Here is a 15,236-nt window from a genome sequence, read left to right as displayed (position 1 = left end):
AGTTTTAGTGGATTTTTCTATCTTTTGAAAACTGTTTGTAATAACGTTATTTAACTATTTTTTTTGTTCCTGAATTGTTTTATCACAGTGATCAATAGCGTTCAAGTGAGAGAACCTTTGCCCGGTTCCTACAAACAGTTGGTTTCAGGTTTATTCGATCTGTCATTTGAACATTTTTGCCAAACCCGACATAGGAAAAGAGTGGCTAGATGAACTACCGAAGTCATTTTAATAATATTATAAAGGGCTTGACGGAAGCGATCGCCTCTTCCATTTTAAACTACCCACTTTAAAAAATGATCGTTTATCACCCATGGTGGCCGGAAAATTGACTATTGCACTCGATGACACAGTCCAAATTGAAAATGATTTGATTTGTCGCCAGTGAACAAATATTAGCTTAGTCTATAGATAGTTCTGCGTTTGATTGTTTTATGCAAATGACATTTGAGCTGTGAACGCACCTACGCAGCGAATCGAGAATCGATGAATGAGAGGAACCAGTTAGATCCAAATTTATACAAGATAATAATTTAGATCCGAATATGTACAAGCATATAAAATCTTCTGGAAAGTTAAGTTATGACTATACAAAATACAATGGGATATACCATAGTAGGTATATCTACCATTTAATATATTTCTAATCCTACTATTTGTGGTACAGGACATTTTGTATGTTTGTTCCTCAATCACGCTTTAACGGCTGAACAAAATAAGCTGACATTTCGCACACACATAGATTAGTATCCAACTAAACATATAAGACTCGAATCTACATAAGTTATCTTTGAACCTAGCAGAACAAAGGCAGGTTTTATTCCAAATTCATGCTACAACACCAATTTTGTTCCGAATTAGGCTTCCAAAACTCGCGCAAAATTCAAAATTCTTGTTAATTCTCTTCGAAGTGTCTACTTTAAAGCAAGGTATTAAGAGACTGCAGATATCTCGCGCAACTTTGCATACTGATTCGAGAATGAAGGAGTACTGTGGATCAATCTCTTATCGTTTGCGCAATTTGTTTGAGTCGACTTGAAGGGGTTACGAAGTTATTTCTGATTGGACTTGAGACGTGTTTTTGTGGATCGTACTTTAGAAGTACTTATAGCAATATTATTTTTTTCCACTTTTTAAATATTTAGTTGTTATAGTGGATGGATGCGAACTGCCCAAGACCGGGATGGTTGGCGTTCGTTGGGCAAGGCTTACACCATCATCATCATCTGCCTAGCCTTTTCTCAACTATGTTGGGGTTTGCTTACAGTCTGACCGGATGCAGCAGTAAACGGCAAATAATTAACCTGATGATGATGACTCCGATTAAAAAAACTTATCTATTTCGATAACAAAGTACATGTAAAGGCAGTTTTAGTGATAAATGATTATCTAACCCCACACACCAGCGTACAAATATTCAACCAAAAATAACAATGACCATAGGTAACAATTATAAATTCAAATTATTTTCTCGAATGTTATCCTAATTTTGCGTTTGAACAATTTCATTTATTCACCGCTTTCCATTGAAATAGTAACTAAATATCGACAAACCAGTACATTTCTAAGAACTTATTTATTCAGGTACCTATAAAATGTTCGTTTTCTACAAAGTTTTGAAAGTTCAACCTGTTATTTGAATAATTTTATTAATTATTATATTTGGTAAATGAGAAACGATTTTCAATGCAAAGTAAATTATTGCGACAGTTGGAATTTAGAACTATACCTTATTTAATTTTCAGAAGGTCTTAAATCACTTTTAGTAATATTCATTTAGGCAGTATTTTCTGTAAAAATAATGTGTGCTCAGTCCAAAATAGTTTTATATTATAACATTTTCTCTCTCTCTAATTATGACGGATGCATGATATATCGTATTTAAAAAGCTTATACAAATATTTCCAAAGATCGCATAGTAACATAACAATTTCGAAGTAATTTCATAAGAGACCCTTCAAATAAAAAATAAACACCAAACAAAAATAATGAAATAACAATTCACGAAAACAATTATCAATAAAAATCAAGGTCTCGATATCAAAAACATTTAAAATAATTTCAGATTTCAATGTGCGCATTATTTCGGAGGTTAAGGTTGTACAAAAGGTCTATTCGACCCAATTAGAGACTTCTAGTGTTACGAAATGACGGTAGCAGCAAACGGGTTACATGGTAGACTTACATGTTCGAACGGTTTTGGTTGGACAAATTAATTTGCGGTTTTAGTAGGTATGTGTACGAGTGTGTATTTGAAAATAGTACATAAGATCAACATGATTGTGTGTGGGATAACTTGAAATTGATATGTATGTACCATATGTACCTAGGTATAGGTTGTCACAATATTAAAGAACGATTTGGATATACCTTTCGATTTTGATTTAAAAGTCGATAGGTACAAAACAACTTGTGTTGTACAAGTAAAAATGTTACTACATAATATTTACATATTTAGATGGTAACGATGTAACTTAAAATGTTAACAATTCGAAATTTACATTTCTAACAAATATTTTTATTCCAAAGAAAGCAACGAATAAATTCACATATCCATGGCTACTAAACTCTTAGTCGACCTTGAAAGAGCTTATACATCTATAATAAAGTATATTTGTATTGACGTCTAGCGCCAAAGAATTATTTTATTAATCTCATATTATTACTTGAAGCCGAGACAGTCTAGAAAATTCGTCTTATCCTAATAAAACTAAATGATCTTGTTCGATAGAATAGAATATTGGATTTTACTTAATATTCTTTAAGTATTCACATTAAAGAAAATAATAGGCGTCAATATTCCTCTCCATCATAAAATTAAGTAACCTTTCAACAAACAATAAACGACCAAAAAGTAGTTTATAACCTTCTGAAAATAAGTAAAAAATCAGTTTTAAAAAACTATCTCAATTTTCATGAGCCCGAAATATCCATTATGCCAATTTGGATAATCCATTCGACTGAAGTTGAAAATTTAAACTCACTTTCGAGGAATTTTAAGTATTTTTGTAAAACCACCATGTTCGCGCTGGAATTGAACTTGCCTGCCACAAAATAAAATTAAATGTTCTTTAAGACTTTTTATTTACTTTATAGAAAAAAGAACAGCAAAAATCATACGTTAATAGATGTGTATGGCAAAGATAGGCATCGACTATGTTTAAACTATGATTCTCAATTTTGAATTCGGAATCATAAAGATATTTTTAAACACAAATTATCATCTCTGATTGACATGAAAAAGTTTATAATTCAACACGTTTCCAAATTCAAATTTTTGCGTTTACATAAAATCCTCCTTTTAATAGGCCTCCTTATTTAGAGGTTCCTTCTTGGGCCCATTTCTCTAAGTTTTTATGAGCGCTTTATATAGGTTTTTGATTGCTTCTGGGCCTGCGTTAATTTATTCTTTACAGCGCCACTTTGAGTTCTCGTTTTTAGAGAGAAATTAAAATATTTTCTGTAATGACACGTGCCCGGTTGGGTGTCGTAAAATTCAGATGACTTTTGGTTCAAACAGGGAATACATTTTGTGTTACATCTACATAAAATAGTGCCTACAAAATCACCAGTTACTGTATTTCTCAACGACAAAACAATCAAGTAGGTATTCCTGTACACATTTCTAGGGCAAGTCAACATTTTCTTTCCTAACTTGTATGCTCACTATATTTCTCAGAGACCGTAATAATCAATACCACTAAAACACCCAAACCAATAAGACAAAAGGACATAATTTAGCACATAACACAAAGCCAGACCCTTACTTCGCAAATCCAAGACATTTATCATGTCATCCCTAAAGTAAGGAATTCCATTATCCAAGAAGACATACGTTCATTTGATTACGCCCAATTGAAAATCGGGAACGCACGTTTCAATTTCCTATGGGAGACATCATCGGCAAACATACGACATCTCGATTGAATGGGAGTGCTTTGAACTCCTAAATGTTCTTGAAGTTGGTTTGGACAGTGTATTTGGATGTTAATTAGTGGTAAGTAGTTCTTGTGTTTGCAAAAGTAGCTGTTGCCTACCTACCTTTTGATCCTGGTCTTAATTTTCAAGCAAGAGAATGTTGCATAATTTGAGGAGAGCAATTTTTGAGCAGACTGATCGGAACGTAAGTTTCCAACGTATTACGGACTTAACTATCCTTTTAGCAAGCTTATCGACTACTTTCAAACTTGTATTCAAAGAGAGTCATCACTATTCAGAAACACATTATACATGTGAATAGCTATCCTATTGACTGGCTAATCTTTTGATCAAGACAGCTACATATATAATTTGTACTACATGACAATAAGATAGAAGAAAATGGAAACCTTATACATAGATCAATCGGCTTAGTCGGCCACAAGACCCAAAGCCTAGCTGATAATGATTCAGTTATATATATAACGCAGCTTAAGATATCTCAAGGGAAATTTGGAGAAGTCTTAATAGCCGTGAACGCATGGCAGGTTTTCGAGGTATAACGTATTACGCACAAATTTTCCTTAATCGCTTGTTTCTAACAATAAATTTTGGCCGTGTAGACCCAAGCTTAGCTGAAGATATCCCGGTTTATCCTTTGGTGTCATAAGAAACAAGTTGGGGATTATTTGAAGCGGATTGGTGGAAAATAACGACAATATACTGGTGATGGTGGGTGATATTGTTAACACGAATGTATGTGTAGGCTAAATATAACCACGAACCATTATTACAGTTAAGTATAAAAATAATATGTACGTTGACGATGTTACATTTTGGTAACAGCCACACCCTCAAGCCGTGTGTAATTGTGTACTGTCATGTTCCATGGGTAGAACAAGACCATCATTTAGAAGTTTTTAGAAGACCGAAGAACTGACAGACCGTTTTGCATGAATATCGTACCTATCGTTACCTCACGTGCCAAATCAAAAAGGCAAAAATAAGTCCACACAATTATATCGATACCCCAGTATATCGATAGAAATGGCATGCGTGTCACCACAACATCGCGTTCCAACACACCTCAGCGATTGGCTTACAAAAACTAACATTAACTTTTATTTCCCCTTTATAGTTCAGCTTTTATTTTTCTAACTTTTCTGGTCACGGATCGGCTGTAAACGGTACAATACTGCAAAAGGCTCAAGGGAAAATAAAACTGAAAGTCTTGCTGAGAAATCTTAAATTAGATTTGTTTCTTAAGATGGTGTTAAAGGCTATCTGGATCTTAGCTTTCGTATTGCAGCGAGGAATCATAAAGTCGATGTAGACGGGTAGATATTGTAAAGTGTACTTATAACTGAAGATAATTGCTGATCCATGCCATCGTCCGCATTATTTGATGAATTCATTTTAATTGGAAATGTTGAAGTTATTACAATTGTCCGGCTGATGCCCACACCTAAAATATCTGATACACAAAGATGACAAGAGTTTTAATAACATACCTGATTAACCGAACTGATAGTTGAAAATTTAGAAGACTGCTGTTTCGTGCACATATGCACATTCCATCTCACACTAATGGGCCATGAATCGAGTACACCAAATGCAGCCTAACTTTAATTTGATCGAATGATTAGTGTACTTAACTGTGACCTCCTGGTACCCGCAGTTTTGAAACCTTGAGGTCAAAGCAATAGCGGCATCAATAATGATAACAACTCTAGTAGATTTCGTCACATTGTTACATAAATACTTTATCTGTATCTGCATTATCAAAGACTTTTTAGGACATATGATTCATTAGTATTGAAACAAACGCAAAAACTAGATCCAGAATTCAATAAAAAATGTTGTTAATACGCCATACCAGAGCCATTGCTAGGAAAACTCGAGCTAGCTTAGTGTAATTAAGTATTTCTTTCAATTAAAATCGATTAAATTACCCCATTAACTGCTATAAGCTTTGCTTTTTTGCTGTTTCATATTTAAATTCTATCGAAATACATACGTTTGTTGTAGTCGTAGAATTTATTTGTGAAATCTCACCATCCCGTATAAAAGGTGTTGAGCTTGAATGTGGATGTATGCGAAGAAGATGACCAAAGAAACGATAGATATATTGTGTAAAACACGGCATAAAGCTGCTAAGAACGTTACTTTGGAGCTAGTGTCAAATAGGTGGGTTTGAAAGAAGACGGCATGTTAAGCCGACCCCAAAAAACGTGATAAGGAATGATGAGTAGCGGCCATCATAGCATGGCGGACTCCATTTAATGAATTCATCATTCATCCAATTAATTTTTATAATTAACACGGCACGCAGCAATTGAGATGATTTTAGAGCCCTCGCAGAGGGTAGAATAAACTATAGAACAAATATCTGATCGTTCATGATGTGCGCACTCCCGTTCATTCCCAAACCTAAAAACCTGATCAAACTATCAGCTGACTAAATTTTGTAGTGAGTCTTAGATTTCCTCAGATCTCAACCTCAAAGTCACAATTATTCTCATCATGATGTTCTTCTGCGTGGGATCGATTCCAGGTCCGGCAAATACCAATGCTACTTTTCTAAGTTTGTATGTACTTTTTAAGTGTATCTTAGACACCAATGGCTGATATAAAGGTGAAGGAAAACATCTTGAGGAAACCTGAACTATAAAGTCTGAAATCACCAACCCGCATTGAGCAAGCGCGGTGACTAGCGCTCAATCCTTCTCCGCGTGAGAGGAGGCCTATGCCCAGCAGTTGGACGATACAATGGCTGTAACAGATGTTCTTCATACCATTTATTTTATTTATATTGTGCAACCAACAATACCCGATGAGCATTATGTTAAAAGGTCTTCAAAAACTGAATAGGTAAGTTGTAGTGCTCCTTGGTAAGGATGGGCAAAACTCAGTTAAAGTTTAGGCATCTTCATAGAAGAAAACCACTTCTGCTGACTACAAAGTATGTACACCTTCATAGTATGAATGCAAAAGATACGCTCGGAGGTCCTAATATATTAGTTTTTGTAGATTATAGTATTTTTGCCTACGCTGTGGTAATAATCTCGGCTATGTATTTATTTTTAATCTGAAGTACATTTAATATTTTGGAAAAAAAAATTGAAAAATTTTAGCAGTTTTCGCAAAAATGTCGGTACTATTAAAATATTCACTATTTGTGTTTAAAGCAAAAAGAAGGTTTTATTTGAAACTAATATAAATAAGAACGAATTCATGTGTGATTATTATGTATGTACCTGAACATCATGATAACTTTATTATATCCTATTTAATTAACAAATCCTCATTAAATACTCTAAAATATTTATGGAAATTATTAAGTTCTATTAATGGCAATCATATTAATTTTGCAGTTTCATATAAATATTTATTTATTTATTTGAATTTTTGATTAAAGTACGCTAGTATTTAATCACTAGCAATAAATAATGTAAAACACACATGCTTTATCACCATTTCTCTCAATTTGTGCTCTCTTTTTATAAATACTCTCTTATTTTTGACGTTTTCAACCGAATCCGTCAACACAGCTACAAATACGTCAAAAATTTAAGATGAGAAAATTCTCTTCAGATACAGATTCTAAATCAAACATTTAACGACATACATCGATGTCACAGCAAAAATCTTTACGAAAAATCCTGGAAATTACTCACATATAGTAAGCCCCGCGGGAACGAACAAATCACTGGAACACTGTTCACAAAACACTAGTTTAAACACACTAAATCAACTGTAACACTGCACTGGACTGTTTGTCCGTCACAACGATCACTATGTCTATATTTTGGCAATTTTTTCCCTCACGCACGTGCTTTTTGGGAGAAATTGCGCCGAACCGAGGGTCTCAAACGTTCGGTGTACACTGAACGGGCCGGGCCGTGCTCGACTACACCCATCTCCTTCTTACTCGTACGTTCGACGGTTTGGATAGTCCTCTTTCTCTGTCCCACAGCCTGAAAGTGTACGGAGAGTACTCGTAATACGTATAGGTCAATATGAAAGCTCCTCGGTACTGGAGGCTGCAACTAGGGTGGATATGTTTTGAGATTTTGTGAGATGTGTCAAGTTATGTCATAGGAGTTTGAGGTTCGGGGATTAGAGTAGGAATCGTGTGCTGTAGTTCCGTATATAGTTTTGGGTTAGTTCCGATATTTTAATATTTTTATTTTTTGATGTGATTGATATTACTGTGTTGTGAATTAGGAAAGATCTGATAGATTGGAACGTCATAATTTTCATTGTCAGTTTAACATTAAGCATTACTCGGTGAAATGTTTCAGTATATAAACTTCAATACGAATGTATCAATGTATTTTAACCTACTTGAGTAAAGCTACTTCTGAAGCTCTGTGATGGTGCACAGCCTACGTCAGAAATACAAACTTATACATAAAACATACACATATTTTTTATTAAACTCAAATAAAAATATAAGACATTTTATCTACATTCTCGTTTCTGAGTATCCCAACACATTTGCACAGTCCCAACCAAACAGTCCCACAAACGCCTCTCAATTTGCCCACCCTACTCAATCCGGCTGGTATCAACGGCTCTACGCATGCGCAGAACAGACATTGCCTCACGGAGGTTCGTCACACACCCCTGAAAATTAATTATTTCAAACACTAAACTGTAACAGTTTCGATGATACATTCTTCGACTGTTTATTTATTCTTTGGCAGTTTTGTAACACATTTTTTTACTATTGGTACGGTTGTAATTTTCTCACATGGCATCATTATTGTCTGCCAACATTTCCTGTCGTACTTCCAGATTTGGAGCTGTAAGTTTCCTATGTTTTAATAATTATTGCAGCTTAAAAAACCGGCCAAGTGCGAGTCGGGTTTGCGTACGAAGGGTTTCGTACAATTCTAATATAAAATATGTTTTTTTTTTCAATTTTTGATCGGCATTCTTTTGACTACTATCAATTTCCAGGTGCCAGTACCTCAGCCATTGCACAATTGCTACTGTTAACACACAGTTGCTTCCTTAAAATATTTCGTGGCATCCCATAACTAGGGACCTCACTCCGTTATAAGGATGCGTTTAGACCAAACGTGCGAACTCTCGCTCTATACGCAATTAGCTATCAATTTTATTTTAGAGACAACCACGAAATAACGCTCTGCGTCTGTTTCCATTTGTTAGTGATAAAAACTCTAAGCGCACTCTAGGATCCAATGAAAAAGCTTCTAATCCTGACTTGTCTTGAATCCTAGGCAATTATCCAATATTACATTTTGTCACCGTGAAATTCCCATTGTTATCCAAATACCGGGAATCTTCAAAGCGTTCCTTAAACTCTGTAAAGGTAAATGGACCATGGTAAGTACTGTATCTTTGATCGAAATAATGTTGCCAACATTGAAATGTCCAAAGTCCCTTTTATACTAATTGAAAACAAAATTGGTTCAGACGCTTCTTGTGTAAAGTTAATTCTTTGTTGTTTATTTTATTGATGTGGAGATTGTAAACTAGTGATATTAGGTGTTTATCAATTATTATTAGCCCTAATTTGGGTATCTAGGGTCAATCGATCATACAGTTTAGGAAGGCTTGATGCGGTCAGTCTATCGATGGGTGCCCATCTTTTCATGACTTTCATTCCCAAATAAGTGTCGATTCTTTATTGTATTCCTCAAAACAATCACATCACTGTATTTCTATAATGACTCGTTGTTGCCAATATAATTAAAGCCCATGGATTCTTCCAATTTCCATGCCAGCCCATGGATTCTATGTATCAGTAATCTATCATATTCGGCCCTTTCTGATTTGTTGTTATTATATTACACGTGGAATGTTTTCAGGTAAATTGTATTCCTAGACGAGATCAAAAAACTGAAAACAAGTTTCTCAGTATTTTGCAAATTAAATTACAATTTATTGTTGTATATTTTTGTATCCAAACTTGTAATAATTTTGATGCTACCTGATCATTGCTTAGGTATTGTACGATGTATTATTTTCTAGTATTCATATTTGATCAGTAGGTGTAGCTGCTCTTCGTCTAGCGACTAGTTATTGTAAGGGTGACTGTCGTACCCAAGGTCTCGGGTTCGATTACTAGGTCGGAGTAAAATCGCTTTGTGGGCTTTTCATAAAGCTATACGGAGTCTGGAAGTTAGTACCTAAGAGGGAACATAAAGCTCGTTTACCTGTTACCTAGTGGCAAGCGTATATTAATTCTGCGTCAGAGGCCGTCAGGTGGATTTGAAAAAAGTCTGACACCAGTAGTTTTTGCTCTATAAAAATGATCAGATCAGCTGACTTTTTGTCTGGGATTTTCTTTCTTGTTTGTATTATTTTATAACTTTTTCCGTTGATGTTATCTTATGTGGGCATTTTTATGTAAATAAATGGTTTTCCTTTCTTTCTCTGTTTGATTCCCAAATTGAATCGATTCGTGGTTTCACCAGACAAGATTTCGTCAGTATCAGCACAGTGATTTCACTAGTCAAAATATACAAAACCATATTTAATTTTTTAGTTCATCAAATAACGAAATATTTTTTCTACAGTGTGCGTGGGCTCTAACAAGGAGCAAACTCATAACACAAGACACACTTTTCGGATATCTATTTTTATAAGTAAGCCGTATAATAGCAAAGTATAAAGACGGCCAAATTAATAATGATCTTCAAACCTTGACATCGATAACGTTAACTTGTTAAACATAAAAATTGGTCTTATTTATTAAGATTTCCTTATTTTTACCTTGACTTGCGAACAAGAAACATTGATTGATCATATTTTCACCCCCATCAAATATTTGAATGGTAGCAGTATTTCTTATTTACCTCATTTAAATGATATAATAATGAGCAGGTTGGGGATGATTGATTTAAGGTGCTTAGAGAAATTTCAGGGAAATGTCAATGGGGTTTGTTTTGGCAATTCCCTTAATATTGTTTTAATGGTGTCATTTTTGTTGCTGTCTGTTTGATGCAATGGAAAATTAATTTAATGGTAGAATAAAAGTAATCAATCGTTTGTACAAAGCAGTCCAGATCTCTGTCTAGCATTTTCCCAAATATCTTGGAGTTTAATTACAGTCTAAGTAGATGCAGTTGAATACCAGTATCATACATGAAGTGTCTACCTATGAGAGCTCCTTAACCTAATTGTCTGAGCAACCCGATATCTTAGCAAGACCATTTCAGATATTCAATGAAAATAAGATCAAAATCAAAATGTAAATTGTATTCAAGCTTAAAATGAGTTATAATATTATAGTCTTAGCAGCTATAAATCAGTGAACAAGCCAAAGCACTCCACGTTCCTTTGTTCACAACAAAACTGCAAACGAGGCATCATCTTATCTCCAGTTACTTTACGACGCAACCAAAATAGCTCTTATCATTGAAAATTCAACGCCAAGATAATATAATATTTGGTAAATAAAACCGAGAATGATTTAATTTTGGAGGCAACGGCGCGGAATACTAATTTTCTTGGCGAAAAACAGGTATAAAGAAGGCGCATTGATGTTAAGTAAGGAACACTGAGTTATTATGCTTCCTTTAGTACTTGTTTAGAATTAGGAATTTTGAGGTAAGGAATTTTTGTTTTATGAAGAAGGTCTTGTGGGATTCTGGGTGTAAAGATCATCTCTTAACTTTTATATTGTACTAGTAGTGATGCGAGACTGGCATTCAGCAAAGTATCTATGGACAATTAGCAACAGAGATGAAACAACATTCTACTAAGAGTGTTTTAATCATGATTATAGTAAATGAACATCATTGACCTCTATTTTTCAAAATTAGGTTAACTTCAGAACAATCCCAACTTTACACAGATTAAATCTTTCAAATAAAGCCCTTGATTAATAAAACCCTACAGACTTAAATCTTTGTTTACATTATCAAAGGGAAATTTAAATTCAATAAGAATACCTTACAATTACCTTTAATATTCCGAACAAATATCGTAAATCTGGTTTTATTTTCTGTAAAGGTTGCTTATTATTCCGCTCGGGTGATACCCGGGACTAGTAATTAGACTTTCTTGAGGAGTATTGTCCGTGATTGTCATTGTTTCAGTTTGTATTATTTCTTTTGCCTATAAGTTATACAGGCCTTTTTATCCAGGTGCCCGAAGTAATTTGTTCCCGTAAGTGAGAACTAGTTAACATACTATAATTTAGTGAAGAGGAAATATTTTCTTGTTTGTTTGTTTGTACCCTAAAGGATACGAAACTACTGAACCGATTTGAAAAAAATCTTTTACTGTTGGAAAGCTACACCTTTCCTGAGTAACATAGGCTATTATTTTATCCCGATACGGGTAGTAGTTCCAATGGGATACGGGTGAAACCGCTAGAAATTGGATAGTTTTATCAAAAAGTTCCTTCATCTCTCAAGAAACACCATCAAATCTGACCCATAATCCCTCAAACATGGAGAGAAAAAAAAAACAAAAGTCATTCACACTCTGTTACGCAAACAAAACTGTCCTAGTTTCCAGCAAAGAGATTCAAAGTGTAGCTTTGAATGGATAGCCAAGTTTCAAAGCTAAACACGATATGATAATCTTTGATATAGACTGGATTTACAAGCTTCAGTTTTTTGTAGGATTATCATGTTCCATCAGAATGTAATCCTAGACATTTGCCACTAGTTTTAGCCTGATCTTTTTATTCATAAAAACTTTAGAGCTAGCTACAGGCTTCACACACAGGCAAAGTAGTATTTTGATGAAGATAAGCTATCCTAACGTCAAATTACATTGAAAGTCGAACTGTAGTTTTTGTGTGAAGGAGTAAGAGACACCAGACGGACACCACATCATCATCATTATCTCCCGAGCCTTTTTCCCAACTATGTTGGGGTCGGCTTCCAGTGTAACCGGATTCAGCTGAGTACCAGTGCTTTACAAGAAGCGACTGCGCCTATCTGACCACCTCAACCCAGTTACCCAAGTTAGTTAGGGCAACCCGATACCCCTTGGTTAGACTGGTGTCAGACTTACTGGCTTCTGACTACCCGTAACGACTGCCAAGGATGTTCAATGACAGCCGGGACCTACAGTTTAACGTGCCATCCGAAACACAGTCCATGGTGTCTAAGATATACTTAGAAAGTACATACAAACTTAGAAAAGTTGCATTGGTACTTGCATGACCTGGGATTGAACCCGCACCCTCTTACTTGAGAGGTTGGTCCTTTACCCACTAGACCACCACGACTTTTTACTAGATCCTAAATGTAAGATCCTAATTGTTCTTCGAAAATTACTTATTCCGTCTAGAGCCTATCATTTACATTAGGAACCGTTAAAACTTGGTCTTCATAAAAAATCGCAGATATTCTCACCATCATTCAGATTGCCTCGGAAAGAATAGACAATTTGAATATAAAATCATTCAAATACCCTCTTTGATTTACAAGAAGTTTCTCTTTCAATCTCAGCTTCCAACAAATTCTTTGAAAAGCCGTTTTAATGGCTGTGATATCAACTAGCGTTTTTGCTGTTTCTCATAGTAACTAATTCTTAGTAAAAAATGTGATTATTACACGTCAACGGCATTCACATAAAAACAGAAAATAAAATATACTTCAATAATAAACTTAAAACATTTTCCTAAGCCTAAAAATGCTTCATTGTCTTAAAATGGTTTCAGCATGTTGGCTTCGGCCCTACGGTTGCGTTCCAAAAAAATCTGAACAAAATTAATTTATATTTAATCCCAAGCAAACTACAATACATCTTATATATCCCTCCAATCAACAACTATAATTTCCATACCAGTTCCACATTTATCTTATTTCCTATCAAAGTTCTTATTCAGCTATTGGAAAATTCGTTAGTAGGTAGAATCGGTTAAGGAAAAAATTATCATGAATAAATTGTCCGAAGTAATTTCCCGGAGGTAAGACGATTTTTGATGCAAGGTTAGTTGTTTAGCCAGGGGCTTTTGATAAGAACGTTTTTGGATATGACATTCAATTTTCTATGTTTTGCTTAGATGTTGACATTTTAGAGTCTTCAGATTTGTGGGGGTTAATAAGGATAGGGTGGTTTTGTGTTTGTTTGAATAAATAGAGGGGAGGTTTATTTGCACTCCCGTTTATTGGGGGTTTATTAACAGGGGTACAACAAGTAACACATAAGTCTCTTTATATATAGCTTTTTATTTTGCATCGTTAAGTAATGTTTCAGCAAGTAGTAAAATTCATATTAGGGGGAAAAATTGGCGTTAGGAGAGCATTAATGTACACAAAAGCCTTTAGACGAAACACGGGTAGGTTCAAGACAGTACAAGTCTGACACACCCATCCGCTGCACTTACAGCGGGAGAGGTCATTTGACGTGTTCCTATTTACCAATAAAAGAGAGCTACAAAAATCTATTTTTGTTACTAAGATGTTATAGGTTATCCAGTATTTACAGAAGAACAAATTAACATCCTAAAAAGTCACGTACCTCAAAAGCAAAGCTTTTCACTTCGCCATCGCAGCGTAATCTATTGAAAAATATTTCGTTGAACATTATAATAATAATATGGTCCATAATTCCGTATTGGCCCTCAGAAATACGGACGCGGCAGAATGAACGTTGAATACAAATCAGCTGTGATCCTGAAAAGCATGGATTTACTGGATTTTAAAATTATCTTTGACTTATCTTGTATTTTTACTGCGAGGATTTGCAGTCGATTGATGGATTGAAGCAATCGATATTGGATGGTATCGTAAATATTTGTTGTCTTACGGCCTTCCCCAATATTCTGTCTATATGTTGTTTTGCTTGATAGAGAGTTTGACATTACTTGTATGAGGCTAATGTCGTGTAAATTGAAGGATTCATTTGTTTTGAACTAAATTCTTATTTTTAGACGTCGTTCCATAAAAAAATAAACTCACTATACTTTCATGTTCCAATTTTAAAATCAAAATGAAAGGCATTCCATTCTATAAAGCTATTCACGAAAATATAAGAGTATTTTTAAAAGACAAAAAAATAATCTTGATAAAAACTGGGTTCTTCTAAGAATAGACGGTTTAAAAACTGCTTTCTAATTTTGTGTTATTTTCACTGATTTCTCTTTCAACTGTCTGGATGAATTTATATTATAAATCTAGAAGTAATTTCATTAATTACAATGGTCTATGACTACTTCGTGAACTTGGAATCGAATGACATCGCAACTGTAAAGAAAATGTTTCTGCGGTTTCGGGCAAATTATCGAATGACCCCACCCACCGTAAAAGTGTCAGACTCTTACTGATCATAACCCACCATGATCTTTGTGAAATAATGCACCCGGGTAAGAATTACCTAAC

General features: G+C 34.6%; 1 protein-coding gene across 2 annotated transcripts in view; it reads right to left on the bottom strand.

The window, feature by feature from the left end:
• The window catches only part of LOC110381031 (neuroligin-4, Y-linked), an 83,864-nt gene extending 76,042 nt beyond the window's left edge, over positions 1-7,822 (bottom strand). For both annotated transcript variants that reach the window (XM_049842153.2, XM_021341210.3), the window contains exon 1: positions 7,596-7,822. The gene's annotated coding sequence lies outside the window, so the exon portion shown is untranslated. The remainder of the gene's footprint in view (positions 1-7,595) is intronic.
• Positions 7,823-15,236: the final 7,414 nt, after the last annotated feature.

Source organism: Helicoverpa armigera, chromosome 5, assembly GCF_030705265.1.
Source record: "Helicoverpa armigera isolate CAAS_96S chromosome 5, ASM3070526v1, whole genome shotgun sequence".
NCBI classification, from domain to species: Eukaryota; Metazoa; Arthropoda; class Insecta; order Lepidoptera; family Noctuidae; genus Helicoverpa; species Helicoverpa armigera.
This window is presented reverse-complemented; position numbering and strand designations above follow the sequence as displayed.